Source organism: Anolis sagrei, chromosome 4 (assembly GCF_037176765.1).
Source record: "Anolis sagrei isolate rAnoSag1 chromosome 4, rAnoSag1.mat, whole genome shotgun sequence".
In the NCBI taxonomy this organism is placed as follows: Eukaryota; Metazoa; Chordata; class Lepidosauria; order Squamata; family Dactyloidae; genus Anolis; species Anolis sagrei.
Genome location: NC_090024.1, coordinates 148159517 through 148174598, shown reverse-complemented (window position 1 = coordinate 148174598; position 15082 = coordinate 148159517). Strand labels below are relative to the sequence as shown.

At 39.8% G+C, this 15082-nt stretch overlaps 1 protein-coding gene across 1 annotated transcript in view; it reads left to right on the top strand.

The window, feature by feature from the left end:
- Positions 1 to 15082, top strand: part of DPYD (dihydropyrimidine dehydrogenase) — a 594355-nt gene that overhangs the window by 398835 nt on the left and 180438 nt on the right. The gene's annotated exons all lie outside the window — the stretch shown is intronic.

The following is a 15082-nucleotide window of genomic DNA, read 5'->3' as shown; positions in this document are numbered from 1 at the left end:
TAGGCCACCCACACCTTTATTATCATCTTTCAAAAACAAATAAAATAACAGTAAAAATACTGCAATTTTTTGTGTATTCTTTCCATTTGTATTGTCCATTTTTTTTGTGTGAAAAGTGATAGGCAATGACAACAAATAGTAAGCTACATTGGATATTTGTATCTACGGGAAAAACTATTGTTTGCTTAGAGCACAAGACATTGGTCTTATTAGAAAGGAACACATTTCACAATTTTATGAGGACTATAAGCACATCTTGAAAACCTTGCCTGGAGGTGTAAAGTAGGAGAAAATTAAAGCTGTTGCTGAAATACTCTGCCAGACCTCTTCCAGAAAATGAGCTGAGAGCTCCTCTTGATTATTGGAAAAAACAAATCCTTAATGGCTAGAGATAGCTTTAGTGCTCACATCCCCTGATCTGAACAATTCAGCTAATGCCAGCTGAAAATACCTATCTGAAGGAATACAAACTTATACAAAAGAGGAGATACATGTCACAGTAGAGTTCAGTGCTTCTTTTCTCCTGAAATGCAACTTAACCTTGCCTTGCCTATTTGTAAGAGGCTTGGGGGTGTCTTCATATCTGAATGCGTTTTCATCATATTGATTATTGTGAAATTTTATTTTACTCAGGTTTCGTACTGGTGTGTTTTTCCCATGCCTATTCGTAAGTAAGCCCTACTGGGTTCTGTGGGAATTTTCCTCATTACTGGATATAGAATAGGGGTTTAAGAAAAAATTTTGAGGATGTCCAGATAACTTTTTTGGTTATTGTTGTAATAGCTGGTAGCTTCCATGCCCAATTGGTATCAATCTGGTTTGGATTTTTTTTTCTGAGACAGCCAAGGTGCTGAAACCCTTTGGTTGTTTGGGTTCAGTATCACATATAGATGTTCTAATATTCAGAGAAAAATGTGAAACAGATTTACTACTTTGCTAACTTGGAAGTCATTTGCCACCACTGCATCCCTGTAGAATATTCCTGTGTTGAATGTCTTGTGCGCTGTTTTCTTCAATTCTTTTTCTTTTCAATTTTTTTTGTAAACTATTTTCTGTGAATGATAACAGGGCCATTATTTATGCCAGATTCATAGAGCTTTAGAATTTGTGGATTCAAAGTTACTATGACTACTCTTACTGGTTTCACTTTCGATCCCCTGCTGCTTGCTCAGTGCATCTGCCATCCACTGTTCTGCATCTCACAGCCCCCAATGACTACCTTAGTTGCTATCACCTTAACATTTCTTAGATATCTCCTAATGTTCCTCTGTTAGGAGAAGCAGGACCCTTTACGCACATCCCTGCTGAGGGGGAAAAATCGTTCTTTCACCTATATTCCTCGTGGGCGAGGGAAGAAAGAGAATCTTTTGCTCGATGTCTGGGGGAGAAAAGGATCCTTCATCCTACACTCTTTATGGTTCTCTTTCCCCCATCTCCATTTATTTTACACTATTTCTGTGGAACATAAAAGCAGGCACAAAACCCATCTCCCCGCACTTATGCTTTACAGTGTGTCCGTCAGAAGGGAAAAGTACGGTCCTTGAATATACGTGCCTCTGTTTAGAACCCCAACTATTGGGTTGTTGTAGGGTTTTTTGGGCTGTATGGCCATGTTCTAGAAGCATTCTCTCCTGATTTCTCACCTGCATCTGTGGCAAGTATCCTCAGAGTTGTAAGGATGCTTGCCACAGATGCAGGTGAAATGTCAGGTGAGAATGCTTCTAGAACATGGCCATATAGCCCAAAAAACCCTACAACAACCCAGTGATTCCGACCATGAAAGCCTTCGACAATACTCCCAACTATTGTATGATCCTGACTCTTTCAGGTCAAGGATTTTTGTACAAGTAATGTTTGATAATAAAAATAATAAAAATGCATAGATTAATATGTTAATTTTGTATAAAATGTACATTCATACATTTGTACATTATATGCAAATTGGCCTACTTGGACTTTAGCAGCTGGAGTACAGGAGGTCTAAATTAAAGCTAAGTAAATGCTCAAAATTCCCTAAATGCACCAAATCCTCTCTGATCTTAGAAATTAAGTAGGGGTTAGTCCTGGTTAGTACTTTCATGGGAGACTGTCAATGAATACCAGAAAATTTCAGAGGAAGGAAATGGCAAAACCAGCTTTTAGTAAAGATAACCCTTTGAAATTCATGAAGTAAACATAATATCATAGCTGACTTGACACACATGCACAAATGCACGGTTCCTCTGCTATTAGAAAGCTCCAGATGAAGGGATGTGGAGGGTCAAAACTAATTTTTGAGAACATATTGTCTTTTTAGAGTAATCAAAAATGTCTTTTGGAACAGGCATACATAACCTGTGGCCCTCCTGGTGCTTTGGACTTTAGCTCCAGAATTCCTGATCATTGGACAAGGCATAATTTTGTGTCATTGGAGAAGCTGAGGAAAGCCATCTTTGTACTGTTCTAAGCCCCATGCCCATCTGCACAATTTCATTTTCCAAGCAAAAGTTAAATAGCTTAATGAACATGTTGCAGCTTGTCAGATGCCATACCACTGAGTCCAAGGAGACAATTTTTGAAAGCAAAAACACATGCTTCTCCATGGTCTAAAAATATGCCAGCCCCATTTCTTCTCCAGAGAGTGCAATGAAAATAGAAATAATAATTTAGCAGCTAATTGACACCCCGGAAATTAGTTGCTGTTGAAAGAAAGTTTTGTCTCTTTTTGGTATTCCCCAAAATCAAGCCAGCTTGGATGGATGGATAAATGTATATTACTTAGTATTTTTAATGATACTTACTTTATCAGTTCCTGCCAAACTCTGGGACTTCCAATACATTGTACAAAGGTTGGTGTTTCATTTTCAGAAGGTTGCTTTCCCCAGTTCACCACATATACAGGAAAGTGTTGTTGCTCTGTAGTCTCTTTAAAATGTAGTTAGCAATGAACTACCCACATAGTTGTTTGAGTAAGTCTTCTTGGATGAACAGGGCAGGGGGTGGGTTGATGGGTGAGTTGCTATGTTGAATTTTTAAACATCTTGTTCATTTAATTTCACAACAGACTAAGGGACCTCTCCGCCCTTTGTAACCACCAGCTGTGGCATAGTGTCATATCTGAAGGTCCACAGAAAAGAAGCACAAATGAGGCAGCCCCCTGTGTATGGCTGTTGTTGCTATCTTGATTTTCAAGGCAAGAAATAGTTGCAGTCCTGTACTGGCAGGAGGTCCAAAGTCAATGCCCTTTTCTAAGGCAGTGGTTGCTATTACCTTTTTCACCACATGAAAACAACCAAGACAGAGAGGAGAAGTGTGTGTTTTTTTATTTCTGGTGGCTATTCTGTTCCAGCCATGGAACATAGGAGAGACCAACCTACAAGCACAGTGAAAGAGAAGATCTTTTTCTAGTGTTTTCTCTTTCCTCCTTGTTCTTTTCAGCTGCTATGTCTTCTATCTCCTGCTGCCTCTAGCCCCAAGGCACTAAGGGAAAATAGCTCCAGAGAAGGAAAAAAATGAATGATGGGAAAAGTAAGATGATCTTAGTTCCATACCTTCACTGTGTATGATTTCTGCCTGTCAGGGAAAGAGTGAGTTCCAAGATGGTGAGCATAGAAAAAAAAAACTAATTTGTGCACAAAAATACCAGATGATAACTTGCTGTAGAAAGACTCCCAACATGCTAATAATCCTTAAAAACTGCACAATTTTAGTAAATTTTCTCACAGCAAGAAAGCAGTTAATAAAATACATGTTGCTTCCTTTAGAAGAATTGCATCCCTAATGTTGGCATTGCTCATGGAGAACATAGCTGATCTTACCACAAACCATTTGTGAACAACTGTGTATTGAACTCTTTTGATAATGTTCTGGTGATATTAGGGCCAGGGACAGCAAGCACTGGGCATATTTATTTATTTATTTATTTACTTCATTTGTATACCGCCATTCTCAGCCCTAAGGCGACTCATAGCGGTTTACAACAAGCAAAATCGAGGCGAACAATCAAGGCAAAAATTCAATGTGGCATCAACAAGGTACTTAAAAACAGTTAACACAGAAACAAATTAAACAATTTAACAGTAATAAACATTCAGTGGCGTCTCATAACTAGAATCATGATCCAAACTCGTCAGTCGTAGTTCCATTTCCTGAAATTCATTGCACTGCTTATTCAAATGCCTGTTCAAATAACCAGGTTTTCACTTTCCTCCGGAATACTATCAATGAGGGGGCCAATCTGATGTCTGTGGGAAGGGCGTTCCACAGCCGGGGGGCCACCACCGAGAAGGCCCTGTCTCTCGTCCCCGCCAGCCATGCCTGTGTTGCAGGCAGGATTGAGAGCAGAGCCTCCCCGGAAGATCTCAAAGTCCTAGTGGGTTCGTAGGTGGAGATGCGATCGGATAGGTAACTTGGGCCAGAACCGTTTAGGGCTTTATAGGCCAAAGCCAGCACTTTGAATTGGGCCCGGTAGCAAATTGGTAGCCAATGGAGCTGGCGCAACAGAGGGGTTGTATGCTCCCTGTGTGCCGCCCCTGTTAGTATCATGGCTGCCACATGCTGGACCAATTGAAGCTTCCGAGCCGTCTTCAATGGCAACCCCACGTAGAGAGCATTGCAGTAGTCTAAACGGGATGTAACAAGAGCGTGGACTACCGTGGCTAAGTCAGACTTAGCTAAGTCAGACTTAAACATTCACTTACAGTGGAATCTCAACTTAAGAGCAAATCTAATTAAGAGTATTTTGAGTTAAGAGCCACCGCTCGGCCTGGTTTTGCTTTGACATATGAGCAGCAGTTTTAGTTAAGGCAGTACATGCATCAGAGCACAGGGCTTCAGGGCTTCAAGGGAGCAGCCTCTTTGCCTCATTTTCTTGTTCACTCTGGGAGATTGCTGTCCATTTTGCTCTTGTCTACTTTGAAGAACTGTGATTTTTTTTTTTACTCCTGGAATGTTTGGCTTCATGAAGAGAGAGGGGAGGAGAGAACAAGAGATGGAGGGAGGCTGGAATGAGTGCAGTATGAGGAATATGATGCTTCTGCCTTTCTGCTTCCTTGCCACAACTTTGTGCTTCTACCATTTTTAAGTTGATCTTTTTATTATTCCTTGTGAAAGTTCATTTATACATTATTTGTTATTTATAAAGTACATTTTCTTATTTAAACAAAAAAAAGGGGGGGGGTGTCAGGGTCCAGAACAGATTAAGAACATTTCAATGGAAATATTCACTTTGGGATAAGAATGATTTAAGAGCTTGGCCATGGAACAAATTAAATGCTTAACTCAAAGTATCAGTGCAATTTATTCTCTCATATAAGCACAATACTTTTAAATGTACTCTATGCACTAAGCAGGATTGCAGGATTTTGGGGACATTTTTGTTGATTTTTCACATCTGGGTCATTTTTCATACAAAATGTTTGTAGGAGAAGCTCAGTTTAAAACCAAAAGTAGGGGTTGTGCATACAGAAAACTGTGCAAAAATGATCTCATGAATATTGCCATGATTTAACATTTTTGGAAAGGTGTGTTTTCTTACAAGGGGCGAGAAAAATTACAAGTATTCTTTATATCTCTGGCAAACACAACCCCCTTTCTTGATTTACAGTAATGCATTCAAAGGAACAATCCAGGATGCTGAACTATATCTTCCAACTATCTTCCAAACATTGGATAAGATAGTCAGGCTAATGTTGTTCTTTGAGTGTTGGACTAGGACCCTAAGAGACCTGGTTTCAAATCCCCACTGAGCCACGGAAAGCCACTGGGAAATATAGTGGTAAACTACATTAAACTACATCCCGGGGGGGGGGGGGGCTGTCAAGAAAACCTCATGGTGTGTGCGTGTGTGTATGCTGTGTTTGTTTTGGTATCTGGCCCACTGTTCAGGAGATTTCACCTCACTTTCTGTGATAATTGGATTTTGGGAAAAAAATGGCTTGTTTTGGAAACAAAGATAGTTTCAGTGGAGACACCTTTTCCCCATGATAACTCTTTCAGAAGTGAATTTCTCTTCCGAGGTGTAGATTTCTCTCATTTCTTGTTGTCTCAATTCTGTTCTTAATTATGAGTCATTTGTAAGTTAGATGTTTGTAACTCGGGTACTGCCTGTTTTTGTAATTATTCCATCAATGTTATCATGAGCTATGCAACTTCCAATGAGAGTTGCAATTCAGCTCATAATATCTCCAGGAATTTGTAACCAAAGATCCATTTTCATCCCCTGATTCTAACATTTGAAATTCCAGCATTTCTGATCAGGGTTCATTTCCAACACTAAATCCCTGTGCATTTATTACTGAATGTTGTGCCATTCTTACCTAATTCTCGTACAAAATAAAAGTGTGCAGCAAGGTATGTCCAATCATATTCACTCAGTTGTAGCTTTCTGTTGCTTTATTTTCTGCAATTCTTTACACTCTCATAAAAATCATATTGAAAGAACTCCTATTCTCATCTGGCCATTTTTGAGTCCGGGCTACAGGATTCCATTAATCTAGTAACTGTCCATTTTAGCTTTAAAATGGCAATACAAGTTTCTTGAGGCCAAAAATCAATGCTGATACGCACCGTAGCTTATGGTATATTTTAAAATGCTTCAGTGACAGCACCATATTCTGGCTATTTGATAAACAGTAGTAGTATTGGGCTGACAAGGCTCATGAGAGAATGGCACAAGGGATATCCTAAGATAATAGAGACAGAATGTAACATGAAAAATAAAACAGCAGAATTGTATTGTAACTGGTATTCTTTGGGAGCTGATTGGCAGAAGTGATGGGATGGCATGAAATATTCATACTTTTTATTTGACAGTGCAAGGGAAGTTACTGGAATGTTTGGAGTTCACTTTCCGACTTACCAGCCAGAATTTAATCCACATAGTGCACTGGAGGAAACAGTAGCTTTGGGACTAGCCACCTCTTTGCATGGGGCATTTTTCTCCATTTTGCTGCTTTGCTTTGCAGCAAGGATGGGGCCTGCCATTTGGTTTACTGTCAATTAATCACTGAATAAATTATTTTCTCCCAAACAAGAAAAATAAAGAATAAAAGTTGTTTTTTTTTTAAAAAAAAAAGCATGGAATCACCTACTTTTGATGTAGGCAGCTCTATTCTACATGAATACATTTATTGGAACTAGATGATTATAATGCAAACATCTTTGTGCACACCCTCCAACTCTGCTTCAGTGCCTCACTTCACATTGAACCCTGGAAAGAGAGGGCAGTAATCCCTTTCTAGCTGAATAGATGTGGTTTTGGAGCAAAACCATGCAAATTTCAAAGGGCATTCGCAGTGCAGGACCACTTCTTCACAAAAGTCTCACATGATTGTTTTATGCATAAAACAGCATTTTCTTCTCAGGAAGCAGTATTTTCTCCTTGAAAAATAATATTTCAATGTGGAAAATACTGTTTTTGTGCAAATCAAATATGCAAACCCCTAATTATAGTTTTTCTGCGCAGTAAAGAGAAAATACTGGTTTTGTGCAAATCAAATGTGCAAATCCCTAATTATAGTTTTCTGCACAAAAAACAGCATTTTTTGTGTTGTAACAGCATTTTCTGTGTAGAAAATATTATTCAACTTGGAAAAGTGCAGAGATATTAATATCTCTGTATTGAATAGTATTTTCCACACAGAAAATGCTGTTGTTTCCTACACATTTATGCACAACACAACCTCATGTGCATTTGGTACTGAATAAGTCGTGCATTGTGAAGATAGCTGTCAATCAGTGAGTCTTCTCATCTCACTTGAAAAATGTTTTTGGACATCTAAAAAATATCATTGATTTTTTTAAATCTCTAGATATGGCTAACATCCTATATTTTATTTATTTATTTATTTATTTATTTATTTATTTATTTATTTATTTGCAGTATTTGTATACCGCTTTTCTCACCCCGAGGTGGACCCAAAGTGGTTTACACATAAGTAATGGCAAAATTCAATGCCAGTACAAACAATTACAATTATACACTACAATTAGACATAAATAAAGTTAAAAACAGTGCATCCACAAGCAATAAAACAATCATTAAAACAATAAAACAGTCTTGTCCGTCGAATCACCGTTCCAGTCATTGTCTTTCTGAAATGCTGCATACATTTACTTCTACTGCCTGAAGGCTTGGTCCCAAAACCATGATTTTAATTTTTTTCTAAAAGTCAGGAGGGAGGGAGCAGATCTTACCTCATTTGGAAGTGTGTTCCACACACACACACACATGCTAAGACATAATGCAAAAGGTAGCTTCTGTTGAAACACTGAATGTGTTGAGGACCATGGTACTGAAACAGGTAAGGAGACGTTGATATTCATCTTCAGCTGCAAATCCCGACTATTAACAATCATTTCTTTTGTGTACCCATTGGCTGAGTAACACTGAAAACCTGCCGGTACCAATTTTTTCATACTTTCCCCATGTGCTGTTGTAGTAAGTAAACTATTCAGTCCTTTCAAGTTGCCTCTGGGTAACAAATTACCTAACTATCAATTTTCCTGTCCCACCTTTGGCAGAAATTATCATTAAAACACCTATTTTTACCACATGATTTTTTTTTTGCCTTTTATTCAGATAAGTACCTAGATTTTGAAAGTTGTTTTTTAAACCTATTTCAGCAGTCATACTGCAGAAAGGCTTGCAGAATTGATAATTTTTGTGGTAGCATTTGCAAGGTAGCTATCAAGTTCCTTTGTTCTTGATATTGTACACCCCCCCTTTCTGATTCAGCACAATTTCCTTCTGAGCCATTTTATTTCTGCTGTGAGCTGCTTACCAATGCAAGGCTTCACAACTATTTCTCCCTATCCATTTTTTCACACTTTTTAATATTTTTACTTGCTTTTGTCATGTCTCTAGGGAAAGATGAACACATGCTGAGAACCTAAAGCTATATCAAATATAAGAGGTCACAAAGCATTATTTATTTAAAACATTTGTTATTTTAGTGCTTCTACATCTGTCTCCGAGATTCAGAGACCCTCCATAACTAGAAGCGTTAAGATATGGCATCTACAGGCATGTACAGTTAACAATTTCTTTGAAATAGATGATCCTTTTTTTAAAAAAGTTCTTTTATGAAAAAGCAACTTCCCCTCTCATTTTTAACCTTTGACAATCTTGAGGGTTTTTTTTAGCAGCATTGGCATTTGGTGGGTGGTGAAGAACAACTTTAGAAATACATTCTTTCCATCGTGTCTTGTGTAAGACGCGTCACAGCATTCTTCTACTCCAATTGGCACAACAGGCAGGGCTCACAGGGAAATCCTGTATGAGGAGGAGCACACGGTGGCAGCCGTGAAAATGGGAGGAGGAGCTGTGATGAGCTGCCACGTAGTCTCATTATGGACAGAAAATCGTAATGGCTGGGCCCTTGCCATTGTGACCATATAACCAAGCTGAAGAAGCCAGATTAGCTGAAGGAAAATGGCTAAAACAGATCTGCCACAAGCCTACTGGCCAGAGACATGGATGGCTCTCAAAGCAGATAAGATGGATTTGTGGAGGATTAAAGTATCAGTGACTACTAATAAGAATACCTACCGGCCACAGTCTATAGAGGCATTAGTCTTCAGTAATAGCTAGTTTGGAACATGAATAGGGGGATACTGCCTTGTTTTGGGTTTTGCATTGAAAAAATCTGGTTATCTACAATAGTAGTGGTTCTCAACCTGTGATTACCCAGATGTTTTGGCCTTCAACTCCCAGAAATCCTAACAGTTGGTAAACTGGCTGGGAATTCTGGGAGTTGTAGGCTAAAACACCTGGGGACCCACAGGTTGAGAACTACTGTACTGAAGGAACAGAATGCTGGACTGTGTGCACCTTTGGTGTGATGTCATCTGCTAAGTTAAAATGGCAAAAGAGGCATGCTTTTTTTTCTTTTCCTTTTTGTGCATGGATCAGTGGACCAGGATGCTTATGCCTCATTTTGCAATTAAAATGCTGAAAACATCAGTAGTGGAGGGGAAAAGCCCTAGGGTTTTGTTTCTCCATCTCCCTACTTTGTTTTCCAACTTGTGGTCTTAAGAATCAATAAGGTGTCAGCACCCTGTTGTTAGTTTTTTGCTGCAGGTTATAGTCTATGTGTTTGAAATATTGTAAAACTAGATATAAGTACTTTCCATTAACTTTGTTGATTGTGCCTTGGCCTCTCTTGCTCCCCTGATATCGAAGCAATATCTTAAAAGTATGATTCTTCTCCTCTGGTTGGCATCATGGGGTGGGCAGCCAGTAGATGGACTCAGGAAGCCATTTTCATCTCCCCATGAGTGGAGATGACTGAACTGCAAGTAGTTGAAAACTAACTTTCAGCACTTCATTCATTGCAAATGTCTTCTGTTTTTTCACAGTTTACCCTCGTGGCCCTCTTCCAATGATGCATTTCTTCTTACCTCATTCAATGGGTCCCATCCATTGCAATTTTGGCTCACAACAGCAATGAATTGAAATAGTGTGATGAGCTGCTAGTATGGAAATGCAGTCCCGCAGAGAGCCTATTACAGTAGTCTAATTGGGAGGTTATCTGTTATGTGAGCTACTGTTGCTACGTTGTCTCTTTCAAAAGTTGCACCACCTGTAGCATGAATGCAGTTTGACACCATTTTAACTGTCATAGCTCAATGCTACAGAATTGTGGGAGTTGTAGTTTCACAAGACTCTTAAACTTTCTTTGCCAAAGAGTGCCAGTACCTTACCAAACTACAACTCCCATGATTTTCTGTTGAGCCATAGCAGTTAAAGTAGTGTCAAACTGCATTAATACTGCACTTCAAGAAAGCCATGGTGCACCAAATGGACTGGTCACCAAGCATTCCAAACTGCAGAGTCCACTTGGGCCTCCAGTGACAGAGAATAGCACACCTAAGCTACAAAGCTGTTTCTTCAGAGAAAAAGCAATCGAGAACAGAATGTTTACCCAGTTCCCAGAATTGAGATCACTCAGTTCACAGAACCAGCACCTCATTGGGTTTCACCTTCAGTATATTGCTCCCTGATCCAGCCTATCACAGCATCCAGGCACTGATCCAGCATCTCCACAGTCCCTTCTGACTTCAACGACAAGGAGGAAATGAGGGCATTGCTCCCAACATTATAGTACTGCTTCCACAAATGAAATTTTCCTTCAATTTTTCTAGCATCACAGAGAGTGACACATTGAAAATTGTTTACACCTAGTAGTCTTTGTATTTGCTGTGTTAGCATTCCATTGATCACATTGCCTGTCTCTTTTCTTTGGATACCTAAACTGTATTTCTAAAGGCTCAACTGATATTTTAAGTTACTTGAATGCAAGATACGTGCTAGCTAAAAGAAAATTTTATAAGAAGGAAAATTCTTATGGTGGAACAATGTGTTCCCCTCCATGTAGCTACACTCCTAGACACATTAAAGATAAGCTGTGAGTAAATTGCAGGAAATAAAGGGGAAATGTCAAAGGATCTGACAAAAGTAGTGGAGATGAGGCAGAAGAAAATTTCAGCAGTGGAGGAAACAAGTAGAAGCTAGGAAATTAAAGGGTAAGGAGGGACTTGAGAGAAAAACAGGCTGACATATAGCAATATTGTCACAGTTGAGATCCATGCCGATCCCAGTCATGTAATTTTAAAGTGATGTCATTAATTGAGGGCTCATAATTGGGGACCAAAATACACAGTATGTGACAGATAGGCAATGTCTGGTGCTGTGGAGCTTCCTTGAAGCTCAGAGAGCTTCCACCTTTGATTCCTCTCCAAGTTTGTTTTAAAAAGAGGAATGGCCATGAGAAGCCCATAGTATTCTCTAGTAGGGCCTTTCATCTTATTTTCACCTCCTCTCAATTCATCTATGCTGGTGAAGCCCCCACATCACAACTGTCCAAATATTCACTTCCAACTAAAACCTCCTTGAAACAAGTATGGCATAAAAATGACCCAACATGCCCTCTAGATGCCACTGTTTACCATTATAGGTCAAAAATATCAATCTGAAAGATAGGGACCTCATTGGCCCAGTGGAAGTGTCTGGGCAGAACCACATACAGTCCACGGGCAGCTCTGGACCACTTCTTCGCTTGGACCACTGCTGGGTTGATTGCTTGCCTCACTAGTGTAGGTGTAGGTGTGCCCTATGCTAACTTCCACTAGAAGCATACCATAGAAACATCTGAAGGACCTACAAGATTCTCCAGAGGACCTCATTTGTCCGATGAACTGTAGTATCAGTGGTATGGTTACCAAGTCTTTTTTTCCCATGTCAGGAGGACTTGAAAAACTCAAGTCGCTTCTGGTGTGAGAGAATTGGCCGTCTGCAAGGACTTTGCCCAGGGAATGCTCGGATGTTTGATGTTTTACCATCCTTGTGGGAGGCTTCTCTCATGTCTCTGTATGGGGAGCTGGAGCTAAAAGAGGGAGCTCAACCCACTCTCCCTGGATTCGAAACCTGTCGGTCATCAGTCCTTCCAGATTTAACCCATTGTGCCACTGGGGGCTCCGCCAGGTCTTATTGTTGTAATGTTGCAAGAATATGTGTAACAAGTGAGATTTACTGGTCAGACCCTTATCAGGATTTAATTTAGAAAACCATATATCAGAAATATCCATTACCTATCCGTTCTGTTCCATGACTACACAGAAGAGGTGGGGAAGATCAATTTGGGTGTTTGTTACCTCTGGCTATTTATCCATATGGCCAGGTGACATTTTTATGAGATGTCTCCTTTGATGGGTCTTTCCATTCCAAGGAAACCAGATAAGATTTTATATTTAATAAAGTGAGGCAGAGAAGATTTTATAGATATTGATATCTAGTTGCCTTCACAGTTTCTAATACTTTTGATTCCTCAAATCCTTAATACTGGTGGGGACAGCGGAGGTTGTTCTGTTTTTTAAGCAGCCTAGTGCTTACTTTGTAGCTAGATCTCAATCGGCATTGCTTGATTTTTTTTTTCCCATTCAGCATACCTGAGATGCTACTTGGGGGATGCCACTGTCCTCCGGCAGGGTTGCAGACTCCACAGTTCCAAATCTCAAGAGAAACATCTCTCTTCAGCCTTTGTCATTTGCCAGTCTTCTTTTGTGTTTCCTGCCCCACTGTGAACAAACACAGACATGCCTGTTTTCAGAGCTGCTGCCTTTTTGAGACGATTTCCCTGCCAGAGGATATTTACATTATTAAAAATAAAAACAAAGATACGCTACTTCTCAATCTGGCCAGGCAGCAGGCAATGCCACAGTGTGAGAGGCACATAAGCAGCAAAACCAAACATAAAACCTAGAGGACTTCTGGGCATAAACACATAAATAAGGGTTATCAATAACAGCTACTTTTTGTATTTGTGTCCAATTAATAAAGATTTGCTTATGTATGATTTCCCTATTGGGGAATCAAATTTTAAATGAAATTTCTGAAGAAAACAAAAGGAGGTTAGACTGGGCTAAATTGCATAGTGTTCTCTAATTTTTTTTTATTTCCTTTACAGAAAGTGAAGAGGATTATAAGTCAGTAATGTCTTGACATCCTGCATTACTTGTCTTTATCACTATGCAGAATCTTTTTTGGTGAGACAGCATGGAAAGAATAGATTTATGGACTGCAGGTACATTGTTTAATATGTCCATATCCATCTAGATTGACAGTTTCCACAGACTTGAATTTCCCAAGGGAGCGCGGTGTTACTGGTGTCAGTGGATGGCATCATTTACTTCAATACTCCATTATTAAATTGATAACAAGATAATTCCTCTGCTTCTCACAGACATGACAGGGTTTACAACTGTTAACTCTCTTATTGCATGGGATTTGATGCTGTAAGAGGTTTTTAATAAGAAGCTTATTTTTATTTCAATCCAGTGACAAATCAAACTTTCAAGGGAATAAACATAATACATTTTTAAAGGTCCATAAGGCAACAATATTAAGGGAGTTGGGAATGAGGGACCATGTATGGCATCTGTTTTCGATCCCTCACCACCTGCCCACTTCTCTGAAAGGACATGTGCTTTTCTGTGGACTGTTATTCAAACATTGATGGTAAGCATGGTTGATCTATGATTAAGCGTGCATCTATACCAGCGGTTCTCAACCTTCCTAATGTTGTAACCCCTTAATGCAGTTCCTCATGTTGTGGTGACCCCCAACCATAAAATTATTTTCATTGCTACTTCATAACTGTAACTGATATGAATTGTAATGTAAATATCTGATATGCATATGTATTTTCATTCCCTGGAACAAACTTGGCACAAATACCCGATACGCCCAAATCTGAATACTGGTGGGGTTGGGGTGGATTGATTTTGTCATTTGGGATTTGTAGTTGTTGGGATTTATAGTTCACCTACAGTCAAAGGGCATTCTGAACTCCACCAACGATGAAATTCTAATTGCTGGTAAACTAGCTGGGATTTCTGGAAGTTGTAGGCCAAAACACCCGGAGGCCCACAGGTTGAGAACCACTGCTTTAGATTCTGTCAGGCTCCAATACCCATCAACCACAGTCATTGTGGCTAAAAGAATCATGAGGATCACAATTGCCTATTCCTGGCCTAAAGGTAGCACCAAATGTTTCTAAAGCAAATAAATAGAGTACAACTATTATAGAGAGTGTTCTTCATAATACAATAGTTGGAGACAACTTTTTTGGCCAGTGCAATATTTGTTGTGCCATATATGGGCGTTCTACACAGACAAATAAAGCAGGCCCAATTTGGCATCTGAGATGACAGATTGGATGTCCTAGCATGCTACCAGAACACTTTCTTGACAAAGGCCACTGGGTGCCATCACGCAAGCGTCATGGCAGCATGAATAGGACACTTCTCTGAGAACACAGGAGGCTTCCCATGTTATCATAGGAAAGAACCGGGGGGGGGGGAGCGGGGATAGCCTGGCAGGGACACTTCCCCCCATGGTATAAAATAAGGGGTATAGCGGGTAATGTGGGGTATGGGGCAATGGTTTCCTCCCACTGCCAGCCAGATTTGCCATGCAGCGTGGCAAATCCCCCCACTGCTGGTATGATGAGGTCCTGGGTCTGCTTTGCAGCTGACAGGAACTCATGAACCATCTCTTCTGCAGCAAGAAATCACTGCTCAACCATGCCAAAAATAGTTTGGC